The sequence below is a fragment of the Apium graveolens genome, chromosome 3 (assembly GCF_009905375.1).
Source record: "Apium graveolens cultivar Ventura chromosome 3, ASM990537v1, whole genome shotgun sequence".
Classification (NCBI taxonomy): Eukaryota; Viridiplantae; Streptophyta; class Magnoliopsida; order Apiales; family Apiaceae; genus Apium; species Apium graveolens.
The window spans coordinates 205,842,335-205,856,427 of record NC_133649.1 but is presented as its reverse complement, the minus strand read 5'-3'; the positions used below and the strand labels follow the sequence as shown (position 1 = coordinate 205,856,427).

At 38.7% G+C, this 14,093-nt stretch overlaps 1 non-coding gene across 1 annotated transcript; it reads right to left on the bottom strand.

Annotated features, from left to right (window-relative positions):
- Window positions 1–7,027: 7,027 nt before the first annotated feature.
- LOC141715797 (small nucleolar RNA R71) lies at window positions 7,028–7,134 on the bottom strand. The gene has a single exon (XR_012572546.1). It is a non-coding gene; the product is annotated as a small nucleolar RNA R71 (small nucleolar RNA).
- Between the last annotated feature and the right edge of the window lie 6,959 nt (window positions 7,135–14,093).

The window sequence follows — 14,093 nt, the reverse complement described above, 5'->3', positions numbered from 1 at the left end:
CTGCGACAAGCTTCTCAACATCGCCAATGGAATCTTCTGTACCACTTTCTTCATCTTCAAAAACTATAATATTTACATTATAAATAATTAATGATTTCAGAGAATTTCAAAAGATTTATGAAATAATTAACTTTACCTTTAGACCCATACAACCAACCACTGGTGCATAACAAAACCTCTGCATTATCCGGTGTGATAGAACCACGATACTTGCTAATAATTTGACTTCCGATACTAAAAGAAGACTCAGAAGCAACGGTAGTTATCGGCATGCTTAAAATATCTCGTGCCATAATGGATAAAATGGGGTATTTGCTCTTATTTGATCTCCAAAAAGAAAGTACATCTATTTTCACTCTAGCATCCAACTTACTTTCTTCCAAGTACAAATCAAGTTGCGATTTAGTTTCATTTTGTGAGTCATTTTGACAAAAAATTGATTCGAACTCCTACAAAATTTAAAAAATGTTAGCACAATAATAAAAGCGCATATACAAGTGTATAAAATGTACACTAGGATCAAAGGAAAGTTCTTACATCTATATCATCCATTGCTTCATCATGATCTTCGTTAATGACTCTTGAACAAGAAGTGATAGTTGTAGAAGATATACTTGATATTCGATAATAATCCAAGTAAAGCTCTTCCATCTTCTCATAGATATGTCTAACTTTTTCAGAATAATTTGTGGGATAGATCTTTCTAAATACATACTCCACAAACTTCAACTTATAGCGAGGATCTAATATTACAGCAAATGACAAAATCAAGCTATAATTCTCCCAATACTTCCTAAACTTTTCATTCATTTCAAACGCTGTTTCATATAAAATACTACTCTCATCTTGCATTTTCGTGCTAATAAGTGACTGTATCTTGTACATTCCATGAAAATAAAGATTAGAAGTTGGATATTGACTTCCCGAGAACAGAACAGTGATATCATAGAAAGGCTTTATAAAATTGATAAATTTTATGAACTTTGGCCCATTTTTCATCTGTTAAATAACCCACATTTTTGTCTTCTAATTCATACTAAGATAAAGCAATCTTGTATTGCAATGCACTCTCAAGCATGATATAAGTAGAGTTCCATCTTGTTGGAACATCTTGAGAAAGCTTCTTTTTGCAATTAATTGAAAGTTGACTAACAAACTCTGCCAATTTTATCATCCTTGCCTTTGCTCCTCTAACATATTTTACCATTTCTCTAACTTTACGTACACAACCGTCTACTACTTTAAGGCCACTTTGAACAATCAAATTCAAGATGTGTGCACCACAACGCACGTGAAAATAATCTTCATCACAAAGCAAGACACCATTCATATTCAAATGACTTTTCAAAATCTCTACAAAAGAATTATTTGCAGAAGCATTGTCAAGAGTTAATGAAAACACTTTTCTCTCAATTCCCCATTCTTTAAGCAAACAAATAAATTTTTCTGCCAATAATTGTCATGTATGTGGTAGAGGCATAAATCTTAAATTTAAGATCCTTGACTGCAAAATCCAATTTTCATCCATATAATGTGCAGTAAGAGATAAGTACCCATCCATGGTTGATGAAGACAACAAATCAGATGTAAGACATATTCTCCCAGATAAATTCTCTAACTCTTGTTTCATTTTTCTCTTTTCTATCCTATATATATCCAAGATATTAGCTTTTATAGTATTTCTTGAAATGTCTTGTACTTTGTGATTTAAGTACCTATGCATTTCCCGAATTTCATCATATTCAACAAAATTAAAGGGCAAGTTATGTTGTACTATTGATTTTCCCATTAGATTACGGTAAACACTTTGCTCGAATAGAATAATTTCAAGTTCATCACCACAAACGTCTCCATGTTTTAACATCATATGCTTTCTCATATTTGAGGTACAATGTTCACTTATATAAACTTGATCACATTTTTTACACCTAGACTTTTGTATTCCATTCTCCACAAACTTATCAAATAATTCCCAAATTATTGATGTAGATTTCTTAAAACTTTTTGTACGTCTACTAGAGGTCGAACTTTGTTCTTCTTCCATTACAATATTAAATCTACATTAAACCAACAACAAACAAGAAAATATAGATACATACATTAGATTTAGACTACTAAATAATAAAACATACTTAAACATATGATAAAACATAAACATATATACATAATTGATCACAATTACTACTCAATTTGATAAATATACTAAACATACATAAATCACACATACCCAAATAATCAAACATATATAAAGATGTGTGTGTCTACGTATGTATAGGTGTTTGCAGAGATATATACCTGATAAGATCAGAGGTCAGAAACAGTCAGAAAATTACTCAAAGATTAAATGAAAACAGTCAGGAGATTCTTCGAACTTAATAAATACACCCAAGTTTAGAGCCGAGAGTTACAATATTGCTTAATCTTCGATTGACGATTCTAGGTTAGAACTTAGAAGTCTTTTTTTTTAAATATGGAATCACGCATTTGATCCATATTTGGGTCCAAATTTAGGATAAAAAATGTGATTTTAAAACCAACCAAATCCAAATAAAAAATATGACTTTTTGTTGGGCCAGATTTTAAAAACTGGTTTGGTTTGGACCGGATATATGGTTTTGGGCCTGTTTTGCCAGGTCTAACAACAACATTGTTGAATTAGTGAAGAATGACTTTTAAATAAGACCGTAAATCCAGTACCTGTATGTTCAAAAGATAAAGATTAAGTGTTCCAAATTGTACTCGTTCATTGTTGTTTGAAGTGCATACCTGTTTCGAAGTTCATTAACCATTTCGCTATAGTGGTTTACGTAGAATTTTATTGAAACATAATCGCACAATGTAACATCGGCACTATGCTTGTTCCTCACCATTTTACAGATAATGCATTTCAGCATTGTTCAAAGCAATGTTATATGTGTTGCCCAACTCGTCCCAGCGAATAGGTCTCTCATTATTGTAGTGATAATATAATGATGTTATGAGTTTGTTTTATAACTTAGAGGGTGTATTTAATCAAAATTTTAAAAGATTTTTTTGAATTCTTGAAGTCAAGAGATATTCAATTTGGATTTTAAAAATTCTTTGAAATTTAATGGTATTCAATATAGATTAGAATTTTTTTTTAAAATCTGATGGTATTCAATTTAGATATTCAATTTATATTTTAAAAAGTCTACTGAAATATGACGATATTCAATTTGGATTTTTAAAAGTCCATCAAAATCTGATGGTATTCAAAAATTCGTGGAATTTATTTTATTTGAAAAAGTTGTGGATTTTAATGAATTTGCTAGTTCATTTTTAATCTTTTGAAATCTCTTTAAAATACACGAGATTTTGAAAGATTTGTAGAAAACTTCACAAAATTAGCAAGACTCTGCAAGATTTTTTTATCAACTCCGTCAAAATCCATGAACAATTAAAATAAACGAAAATCTTCCAAAATCGATGGATTATTATCAATCCTTTAAAATCTGAAATTAAAACACCCCCATTAGTAATAGTATAAGTTTAGAAACTTACCAGTATCTGATATTACTATCTCAGGGAATTTTTGTTCTTCATTTCTTTTGTTGACAATGGATTGCAACGCCTTGCGTTGAATGACTATTCCTACAACATCATTCAGTATGAGGCTCAGACCTCCGCAAATTCTGAAATTCAAAATATAGTGTCTATATTTTTTTTGACGTTCACTCTAATTTTCCAGTCATATTTCTTGATAATTTGAAGGTCATCCAATGTTAGATCTTCCGGGAGTCTGAAATTTAGAATATAGTGTTTACATTTTCTTAGAGACGTTCACCCGAATTTTCCAATCATATTTCTTGATAATTTGAAGGTCAACCAATGTTTGAATTTGTATGTTTTCCATTTTTAAAGAGAGTGTTCAATGTAATTTTTCAACGAGGTGTAAGTTATAAGTTTAAAGTTAATATGATTGATGAATAAGAATCTTCTGCTAGTTGTTTTGGTGTTCAATTTCCACGATAAGTAAGTTCTAAAAGATGGACAACTTGTGTAGGATAGGCTGACAAAAATATAGATGTGATATATTCCCTCTGTTCCTGTTGAATTCTCTATGGTTACTATTTTGGGTTATTATTTTGGGGTGTCCCTCTTATTTCCTCATTTCTATACATCACCAAAAATAGTAAATTTATAATATTATTAAAACAGTTTATATTATATTATATTCTTTAAACAGATCTCTAACAATCTTCATTAAAGTTAAACAAAACTTATAATTAATTTAATCAATTTTTTACTCACCCATTTTTATCTTACCACTTTCTTATTCTATTCATTCCGTACGACTCTTTTACCCGACTAAATCAAGAACCCTAAAATCAAAAGAACCCTCAAATTTATTTTCTATCTTACTGTCATCTTACTCAATGGAATCTTAACTAATAGATGATTCCGCTCCTTCTTTTGACTCAAACTCTGAAACCCTAACTCCTCCATCTCTAGTTATTGTGATCGTAGAAGTTACTGAAAAATCTCCAAAATCACAATTGATCAATTGTTCGACCCCATCCTTTGATTCTGATTTAGAAAGTGTAGTTTCCCCTACTTTGTTATGCTAAGTTGATCAAGATACCCCGAAATATCAAATTGTTAAAAGGGATAAAAAGAAGAAACAAAAGTCAGAGGAGAAGCCAAGCAAATCGATAGCAAAGAAGTTGGAATTCGATGACCCAGAATTTGATGACCCAGAATTCGATGACCCGGAATTTGATGACCTGGAATTCGACGACCCAAGTGGTATACTTCACTGCCTTCTCCCTAGATATTAGGAATATATGTGCATTGGTTTGATGATATGTTTAACAAAACACTTAAGTGGAAAACTAGTGTTTGTAGCCTCAACGGATAAGACCATTTTGGCTATCCGTTGAGGGTGTAGCTTGATAAGTGGCATTTTATACCACTTAGAACGTCTTAAAATGGCTTAAATTGGTGTCTTGAAATCAAGTATTTTGTGTATTTGATGCGTTTTTCTAGTGTTTATGCATTTCAGGGTATTAGTTGCATTTCGGAGAAGGAATCATCAAGAATAAGCCTTGGCATGTGTTCATCATTGCGAGAGGAAAAGAACGGGCAGATTACGGCGAAGAAACGGAGCAAACCTGGAAATTTTCCAGTAGGGTCCTGCGCGCCCGCGCAGCAATGCTGAGCGGCCGCGCAGCAGCCTTGCGCGCCCGCGCAGAAATGCTGGGCGGCCGCGCAGGGTCGGGGAAAAAACTGAATTATTTTAGACTTCTACTTCTGTTTGGCTTCCAACTTCTATGTAATCTGAGTTTTATGGGACTATTATATAGGTAGATTTGAGACGTTTTTCACAGAGTATTAAGAGGAGATTATGTTTTAGATTGTGTTTTGCAAGAAGCGAAGGAGATAAGGAAGAAGACCGATTTAGCACACCGCAACGAAGAGGAAGCATATATTCTTGTGATTCTTGTTTCGTTGTAACGTTGGATGCTAGTTTTCTTGCTTTGACTTATTTACTCTTGTGACATACTCTGTTTAAATATAATTAGTTTAGTTGTTATTTTCTTGTGTTTGTTTATCATGATTTCATATGAACCCATGATGGCGATAAGTTCTATTATGGGCTAATCGTGATCATGGGGTTGCAACGGATTTATTATGGAATTCTTTAGTTAATTGTTTAATACTTTAGTATGTGATGATTGCATGATATCTAGTATTGGTTGTGCATATTCGTCTTATGTGCGTCGCGAACATATAAGATAGGGTGTTAATCTCTTTTGAAGCGATGGTGGATCTTGAGATTTAGAACTTGCCATGCTAGCATAGGTTCATGTACGTTGTGCATGATTAGTGGGTAACTCTAACAGTTTTATTTGCCCTATATAATCAAAAAGGAATAACTTGTGCTTAAATCGTTGTGTTGTCAATTTCTGTAGACATATAGGAACTCAACATAATTGATGACTATTCAACTTCTATCTTAATTGTGGATGTTTGGTAGAATGGTATTAGTACAATGAAAGTTGGCTTTTATCAGTTTCATGTTATTCGATTAATATCATCACTGTCACATGCTAAAGGTAATAACAATGGCTATAGAAGGAAGTAATATTGAAGTTGTGATCTCATGAGTGTTTTATTGAAGTGTTAGTTAAGTGGTTAATTAAGTAGTTAATTATAGTTAATATTTAATCAACAATTTTAAGTGTTATCTTAACATTGAGAAGTAATCATACATTGGTGAGTGAGTTTAATTAGACAATAACTTAGTCTGAGTCTCTGAGGGAATGAACTAGAAAGTATTCTATATTACTTGCGAACGCGTATACTTGCGTGAATATTAGTGCGTGATTTCGCCCTAACAAGTTTTTGGCGCCGCTGCCGGGGACTCGGTGTAATTGTTTAGTTTATGTACTTACCATCATTGGTCATTAGGACTCAGTGATTAGGACGTAGTAGTTAATTACTCTTTTCGGTTGTATTTCAGGTACTTTAGCAAACGTTTATGCAAACTCGTTCTCGTGCTCGCAAGAGGACCTTAGATACAGCTGAGGAGAAAGACGAAGTTCTTGATACACCGGAGAAGTTAGATTTTGAGGATTCGGATTCAGGAACTGAGCAGAAAGAACCAGTAAACATGGGAGATCGTATTGTTCAAGCTGATTCGGCTCTTATGGATTTTTCTCGGCCTAAAATTGATGACATTCAGTCAAGCATCCTTCATCCGGCTATTCAAGCTAACACCTTTGAAATCAAGCCGGGCACTATTCAGATGGTGCAGAATTCTGTTTCTTTTGGAGGAGCGGCAACTGAAGACCCCAACATGCACATAAGGAATTTTGTCGAGATCTGCAGCACTTTTAAGTATAATGGCGTGACTGATGAGGCTATCAAGTTGAGGCTTTTCCCATTCTCACTGAGGGATAAAGCTAAAGACTGGTTACATTCTGAACCAGCTGGGTCAATCACTACGTGGCAAGATCTTGCGCAAAAGTTTCTGGTGAAGTTTTATCCAATGGCAAAGACTGCTGCTATGAGGAGTGCTCTTACTCAATTTGCACAGCAACCTACAGAATCTATGTGCGAGGCTTGGGAACGCTACAAGAAAATGTTGAGAAAATGTCCACATCATGGAATGCCGGATTGGATGGTAATCACTGGTTTTTATAATGGTTTGGGGGCCCAATCTCGGCCCATGCTCGATGCAGCAGCTGGAGGCGCCTTATGGGCTAAAAGCTATACTGAGGCGTATAATCTTATCGAGACGATGGCTGCAAATGAGCATCAAAACCCAACTCAGAGGATGACGTCAGGCAAGGTAGCAGGTATTCTGGAAGTTGATGCAGCCACCGCTATTGCAGCCCAGCTCCAAGCGCTATCAATGAAGGTTGATTCTCTGGCTACGTATGGAGTTAATCAAATAGCTATGGTTTGTGAGCTTTGTGCAGGTTCTCATGCTACGGATCAGTGTTCTCTTGTAAATGAATCTGTTCAGTATGTGAATAATTATCAGCGACAACAGCAGCCTGTGCCAGCGACCTATCATCCTAACAACAGAAATCATCCAAATTTCAGCTGGGGAAATAATCAGAATGCTATTCAGCCACCATATCAGCAAGGAGTAAGTAAACAGTTTAACCCACCTGGATTCCAGCAACCACAGCAGTATGCTACAAGGCAATCATATCCTCAACAGGGAAGTGCAGCTGCACCTACTAGTGCTGATTTAGAGGAACTTAAGCTGTTGTGCAAGAGTCAGGCGGTTTCTATCAAGACCTTGGAAAATCAAATCGGTCAATTAGCCAATGCAGTGCTCAATCGTCAACCTGGCACTCTTCCCAGTGACACGGAAGTACCAGGCAGGAAGGAAGCCAAAGAGCAAGTCAAGGCTATTACCTTAAGGTCTGGAAAAGTAGCTGATGCTGAAAAGGCAAAAGAAGTCGAAGCTGAAGTTAGAGATGAAGAATCTAAGCAAAAGGAGAAAGCGGCGGAACCAAGGAAGACTACTGTTGAACACACTCTGCCTGAGGCTAATACAGGGGAGAAACAGCTCTATCCTCCACCACCTTTTCCTAAGAGATTGCAGCAACAAAAGCTGGATAGACAGTTCGGGAAGTTTCTGGAGGTGTTCAAGAAACTTCACATCAATATACCTTTCGCTGAGGCTCTGGAACAAATGCCTAGTTATGCGAAGTTTATGAAGACTATTCTTTCAAGGAAGGTGAAACTGGATGACCTTGAAACCGTTGCTCTCACGGAAGAATGTAGCGCTGTTCTGCATCAAAAGTTACCACCAAAACTGAAAGATCCAGGAAGCTTCACCATTCCTTGCACCATTGGCAATCTAACTTTTGACAAGTGCCTTTGTGATTTGGGAGCAAGCATTAATCTGATGCCCTTGTCGATCTTTAAAAAGCTGGATCTGCCTGATCCAAAACCCACATACATGTCGCTACAATTGGCTGACCGTTCCATTACTTACCCAAGGGGCATAGTTGAGGATGTGCTTGTCAAGGTGGATAAGCTCTTCTTTCCTGCAGATTTTGTTATTCTGGATTTTGAGGAAGATAAGAAGATTCCCATAATCTTGGGGAGGCCTTTCTTGGCTACTGGCCGTACCTTGATAGATGTGCAAAAAGGGGAACTTACTATGCGGGTCCAAGATCAGGATGTGACCTTCAACGTATTCAAGGCAATGAAATTCCCTACAGAAGATGAGGAGTGTTTAAAAGTGGATGAGATTGATTCCGCAGTTACTTCGGAACTCGATCACATGCTAATGTCTGATGCATTGGAAAAGGCCTTAGTGGGGGATTTTGACAGCGATGATGAAGATAGCAACGAGCAATTACAATATCTGAACGCTTCTCCATGGAAGCGAAAGCTCGACATACCATTTGAATCTCTTGGTACTTCTGACCTTAAGAATGCTGAAGGGAAGCTCAAACCATCAATAGAGGAAGCACCTACCTTGGAGCTTAAACCATTACCTGAACACTTGAGGTATGCTTTTTTAGGTGATTCATCTACGTTACCTGTTATTATTTCAGCTGACCTTTCAGGTAGTGAGGAAGATAAGCTCTTAAGGATTTTGAGAGAATTCAAATCGGCTATAGGATGGACCATAGCAGACATCAAGGGGATAAGTCCTTCATATTGTATGCATAAAATTTTGCTAGAGGAAGGAAGTAAGCCAACTGTGGAACAGCAATGAAGACTGAACCCGATCATGAAGGAGGTGGTGAAGAAAGAAATTCTGAAATGGCTAGATGCAGGCATCATTTATCCTATTTCTGACAGCTTGTGGGTGAGCCCCGTGCAATGTATACCTAAGAAAGGAGGTATCACTGTGGTCGCAAATGAAAAGAATGAGCTCATCCCTACTCGAACAGTTACAGGATGGAGAGTATGCATGGATTATAGGAAATTGAACAAAGCCACAAGGAAGGATCACTTCCCTCTTCCATTCATTGATCAAATGCTTGACAGATTGGCGGGACATGAGTATTTTTGTCTTCTGGATGGTTATTCCGGGTATAATCAGATTTGTATTGCACCAGAGGATCAGGAAAAGACTACCTTCACTTGTCCATTTGGCACATTTGCTTTTCGTAGAGTTTCGTTTGGGTTATGTGGCGCCCCGGCCACCTTTCAGAGATGTATGATGGCTATATTCTCTGACATGATTGGAAATAACGTCGAAGTGTTCATGGATGACTTCTCCGTCTTTGGACACTCATATGATGAATGCTTGAATAATCTGCGCGCCGTACTCAAAAGATGCGTGGAAACTAATTTGGTGCTTAATTGGGAGAAATGTCATTTTATGGTGCGTGAAGGCATTATCCTTGGGCATAAGGTCTCTAGCAAAGGTCTGGAGGTGGACAAGGCCAAGGTGGGAGTCATTGAAAATCTTCCCCCACCTAATTCGGTGAAAGGAATCCGTAGTTTTCTCGGTCATGCGGGTTTTTATCGGCGATTCATCAAGGACTTTTCAAAGATATCTAAGCCGTTGTGCAATTTACTTAAGAAAGATGTGCCTTTTAAATTTGATGATGAATGTTTGGCAGCATTCGAAACTCTCAAGGAGAGTTTGATCACGGCACCAGTTATTACATCACCAAATTGGACAGAACCGTTTGAGATGATGTGTGATGCGAGTGATTATGCGGTAGGTGCAGTTCTGGGACAGCGCAAGAAAAATCTCTTCCATGTGGTCTACTATGCGAGTAAAACTTTAAATGGGGCCCAATTGAACTACACCACTACTGAGAAGGAGCTTTTGGCTATAGTCTTTGGCTTTGAGAAATTTCGATCTTATCTGCTTGGTACGAAAGTGACAGTATTCACTGATCATGCAGCTATTCGCTATCTGGTTTCTAAGAAGGATTCGAAGCCGAGACTCATTCGTTGGGTGCTTTTACTTCAAGAATCTGAGTTAGAGATCAAAGATAGAAAAGGTACTGAGAATCAAGTAGCTGACCATCTCTCTAGGTTGGAGAATCCCGATTCTACTTCACAAGATAGAACGTTAATCAATGAATCTTTTTCGGATGAGCAGTTGTTTGCAATTCAGGAGGAAGAACCATGGTTTGCAGATATTGTAAACTATCTTGTCAGCAATATAATGCCTCCTAATTTGACATCCGCGCAAAAGAAGAAGTTTCTGCATGAGGTGAAGTGGTATATGTGGGATGAACCATATTTGTTTAGACAGGGAGCTGACCAGATCATCAGGAGATGTATCCCGTTCTGTGAGACGGAGGGGATATTACGAGACTGCCATTCCACGGTTTATGGTGGACACTATGGAGGTGAGAAGACGGCAGCTCGTATTCTGCAAGCAGGTTTTTTCTGGCCTACCTTGTTTAAGGATGCTCATCAGTTTGTTTTAAGGTGTGATCGTTGCAAAAGAGTGGGAAATTTGTCAAGGAAGGATGAGATGCCATTAAATGTGATGCTTGAAGTCGAGGTCTTTGATGTATGGGGAATCGATTTCATGGGGCCTTTTATCTCATCTTGCAATAATCAGTACATCTTGCTGGCAGTCGATTATGTCTCAAAATGGGTCGAAGTTAAAGCTTTACCGACAAATGATGCAAAGGCAGTGCTAAATTTTCTTCATAAGCAAATTTTCACAAGGTTTGGAACACCTCGGGTAATCATAAGTGATGAAGGATCGCATTTTTGTAACCGTAAGTTCACTTCTATGATGCAGCGTTATAATGTGAATCATCGAGTAGCTACTGCCTATCATCCGCAAACAAATGGTCAAGCGGAAGTGTCTAACAGAGAGATAAAGCGCATTCTAGAGAAGGTTGTTTGTCCGTCAAGGAAGGATTGGTCTTTAGAGCTCGATGAAGCTGTTTGGGCTTATAGAACAGCATACAAAACTCCACTTGGGATGTCACCGTTTCAGTTGGTGTACGGTAAGGGATGTCATCTACCGGCGGAGCTTGAGCATAAGGCCTACTGGGCATTGAAGAAATTGAACCTGGATTTAGATGCAGCTGGTAAGAAAAGAATGCTTCAGCTTAATGAACTTGATGAATTTCGACTTCAAGCGTACGAGAATAACAAAATGTATAAGGAAAAGGTGAAGAGGTGGCACGATAGGAAGCTACATCCTAAGTTATTTGTGCCAGGGCAACAAGTTCTGTTATTCAACTCTCGGCTCCGACTTTTTCCTGGGAAGTTAAAATCAAGGTGGTCTGGACCTTTTATTGTCAAAACTGTGTTTCCACATGGAGCGGTGGAAATTTTTGAGAATGATTCGGACCAAGCATTCAAGGTTAACGGTCAGCGGTTGAAGCACTACTATGGGGACATGGCAAACCGAGAGGTGGTTAGTGCCATGTTGTTGACTACGTGAGAAAGGTACGGAACGTCAAGCTAATGACGAAAAAGAAGCGCTGCGTGGGAGGCAACTCATGAATTGTTGTTACAGGAACCCTTAGAAGTTAATAACCTATCCAAAAACACAAAAAAATCAGAAAACAGGGGCTGAAAAAAAAAATTCCAGAGACCCTCTGCGCGCCCGCGCAGCTATGCTGAGCGGCCGCGCAGCTTGCTGCGCGCCCGCGCAGAAATGCTGAGCGGCCGCGCAGGGGTCGAGTTTCAGAAAATTTTTTTACAGTTCAGAAAAAAAAAAAAACAAAAACACACAAAAAACCCATCACAGCCCATAAACCCACGAATTCTTTTCCCATTACCCCATGATTTTATCTCTCAACCCCACTCCTAATCTAATTTAACCTACTCCACACCCTATATATACATACACCTATCCCACATATGTCCCACAAACTTCCTACACTTAAACCCTCGCATAGACATCAAAAATCAGTTCTTACACACTTTTATTCACAAATCAATGGCACCCAAGAGAGCACGCACTATTGACAGCAGCAGCACAGTTCCTACTGCTGATTCATCAAGGGGTACTGCTGCAAGGCCTCGGTTAACTGACAGAGCTGCGGAGGAGGAGTACACTAGGCTGTTGGGGAAGCCGATTCTGAAGGAGAGGGGGTTTTTACCATCAGGGAGGGATGGTGAGTTGTTGCCCATGATTGCAGAGAAGGGGTGGATAGCTTTTTGTGAGTCACCCGAAGCAGTACCGATGAGTGTTGTTCGCGAGTTCTACGCGAACGCGAAGGCTGAAAAGAATGGGTTTTCTGTAGTTCGTGGGCTGACGGTTGATTATCATCCTGCGGCGATTCGCCGTGTGATTGGACAGCGAGAGAGGAAGCCCGAGGAGGAGAACTGGAATGAAAAGACTGCTGAGGACTTTGACTTGGATTTAATTTGTGCGACTCTCTATCGACCGGGCACAGTTTGGAACCGCAGTCCAGCCAATAATGAGTATCGTCACTTTCCGGCGATCGCCATGAACAGGTATGCCCGTGCATGGAATGCATTTATATGTGCTAATATTTTGCCTTCTTCACATGCATACGAGGTCACAGTTGAGAGAGCACAGTTGTTGTGGGGAATTCTGAATGAGGAATACTATGTGGACCTTGGTGAGTTTATCTACCAAGGAATTCTGAAGTTTTTGAGGGGAGCAAAGGATATGAACATCCCTTATGCATCCACGGTTACAAAGCTATGCCGAGCAGTAGGAGTGAACTGGCCGGCTCATGAGCAGTTGCAGTTGCCAGTAGCTCCGATAGATTCTGGCACTCTGAATGGGATGCAGGAGTGGACCGGTGGTGAGCCTGAGGAGCATGGGCTGGGTTATCGTCTTCCAGGAGGGCGTCCAGCACGAGGTGCTACTATGGCCAGGCCAGGGCGTGGTGAGGCTAGTTCTTCGAGAGCTCAGGAGGGTGCTGGGATCGGTGATGTCCAGTATAGGAGGCTTTCACGGTGGATGGATGCCATGTATGAGACGCAGAGCAGGTTTGCTCAGGAGCTCACCCTTGCGTTAGGGACTGCTTTTCGAGGCCTTGGAGCTGATATCCAGTGGCCAGTTTTTGGTGAGGACTCTGCATACCCGCCGCCTGATACTCCACCTACTGAGGGTGATGATGATGATGACTCCGAGTAGGTATACCCTGTGTTCCTTTCTACTACCTTCACTGGGGACAGTGAAGATTTTAAGTTTGGGGGTGGTAGTTAAGGAATATTTTGTGTGTGTCATATAGCTGCATATTCATGATAGTTAGTTCATATAGTTGCATAATTTTTGCCATATAGTTTTTTTATATAGCTTTATTTATTTGTCATATCATATAGCTCATGCATATACCATGATCCCTTTTGCAATGATTTATCGACTGAATTGTGATATTGATGCGAGTGTAGTGATAGCATTAAAGTGATATTAAGTTGTGTAGGTTGGTATGCATGCTAGAAGCACTTGTATTTTCACTAAGTCTTAGAGAATGCTTAAGGGATAGATTGTTGTTATGATCTGATTATTTTCGAGGATAATCTATTTATTATGCTTGGAATTTGATAATAGGTTCTTAGTGGTAAAGGCATGAAAAAGAAAAAAAATGGAGTAAAAATGGAATTTGTTGCTAGTTGTGGCTAGGCGTCAAATGGCTAGTAGCCGGCTCGCATGTTATGCGAGTAGTCTAGGGTTGAGCAAGATG